Genomic DNA, 1,807 nt, shown 5'->3' with positions numbered 1-1,807 from the left:
TTCCATTTACACTTGGCCACATAAATGTGTTGTCGCAAAACGGATATAAATCCGATCTTCAATTCCCTCGAATGCCACCCTCCGCGCGTCGGTAGCCCCCCGGGATCGCTTGATCGGTCGGCGCCGGACCGCGAATTTAACCACCCGTAACTCCCGAACCCCGGGGGCTATCGATGTGGGAGTGGTCTCATTCGAAAGCGGGTCTCTAGACGTACACTCGATTCGCGTTCGAGAGGGTTCCCCGAGCTGAAGGGATCCCCCGAATTTGATGTGGATTCGCCGTGCCGTTATGGAGATATGGCCGTTCAAAGTTTTAATGGTTTTCCATAGACTTAAGCTTTAAAGCGTTTCATCCAGGTCGCCAGTAGCAAACAAACTAAGCAATTACACCATTTCAAGCATTTTATCTGCGTTATATGTTCTGTAAAAAAAAAATCATATCGGCGGCATATTCGCCGATACCAATATATCGGCGACAGGCTCATATCGGCAAAATGATATATCGGTCGGGCTCTAGTCATAACCCCTCGATTTCCTGTTTTGTTTTGTAGAAAACATGGAAACACCAAAGACGCTTTAATATGTTGTTCGTTTTATTAGACCAGTGACGACAGCACAGAGTAGCATTATAACAGAACTTTCAAAAGTGTCTAGTATGATAAAACAGCGCTGCTTTACCCCACATACACACGACCGGAAGGAGCGGAAGCAGTCGACTGTGGCATAATAAAAGCTCTGCTGCTTTCGAGCCGTGTGTCACGCTCGTTCAGCGCCTCGTTTCGCTTCGACGGCTTTCAGCCTCACCCTGCTTCATTCTACTACGTTAATAAATCATCAGCTCATCCATGAACATGATTTCTGCCCGAGTCTCGTCGGATTGCGTCAGCTGTGGGGATGAAGACCACAACTCCCATGATTCCACACTCAGTCAGGGCGTCATCAAACTACACCTTTGTTTCTTTGTTTCTTTTGAATACGCGACCTCTAGCGGCGAGAAATTACATATTGTGCCTTTAAGGACGTTTCTTCTTGCTTATGTTAGGGACATTCTATTCTATCATTTTGAAAATGTTATGAGAATATTACATGAGAATGTTTTTTCAACGTTAAAAACTCATTTTTTATATTTAGAGAATGTTTATTCTTGGTTATGCGAACATTAGAGGAACATTCCATTCTATCACTTTAAAAATATTATGAGATTGTACTATTTTTATTGAAGAACAACTTTATTGAACAAGGTAAGAATAACTTCATAAGTACACATTTTCTTAACATACTAGAACTTATGTAAAATATTTATAATGTTTCATAAACATTATTCCAAAATTATTTTGTCCTAACATTTATATAACTGTCAAAAAACGTTAGTGAAAGTTATAGATACAATCCCTGTTAGCCGGGTTACAGTTATATTATAGAAAAAAATATATTACAGAAAACAGATATTTAAATTGTAATAATATTTCACAATATTACTGTTTTTACTACATTTTTGATCAAATAAATGTAGCCTTGGCGGGCAGAAGAAACTTATTTTAAAGGGGTCATATAATGCGATTTCAAGTTTTCCTTTTTATGTTTACGCGGCGCGATGCAACGCAACGCGTAAAAAGACAGTATAAGTCATTATAATCCATAATTATGTCCCCACTGGTTGCAACAAATGCCTCGTTTATAATGGGTTTTATTGGTTTTGTCTCGTCGCTCCAGGACACGGCATCACAGTATGGTAAGGGCCATAACATTTCCGTCACACGCTTGAGGTATTCGGCCAATCACAACACTCTGGATAGCTGGCCAATCA

Source organism: Sinocyclocheilus grahami, unplaced genomic scaffold, assembly GCF_001515645.1.
Source record: "Sinocyclocheilus grahami isolate Dianchi unplaced genomic scaffold, SAMN03320097.WGS_v1.1 scaffold43.1, whole genome shotgun sequence".
NCBI lineage: Eukaryota > Metazoa > Chordata > Actinopteri > Cypriniformes > Cyprinidae > Sinocyclocheilus > Sinocyclocheilus grahami.
The sequence above is the reverse complement of the archived record's forward strand: the minus strand, read 5'-3'. Positions refer to the sequence as shown.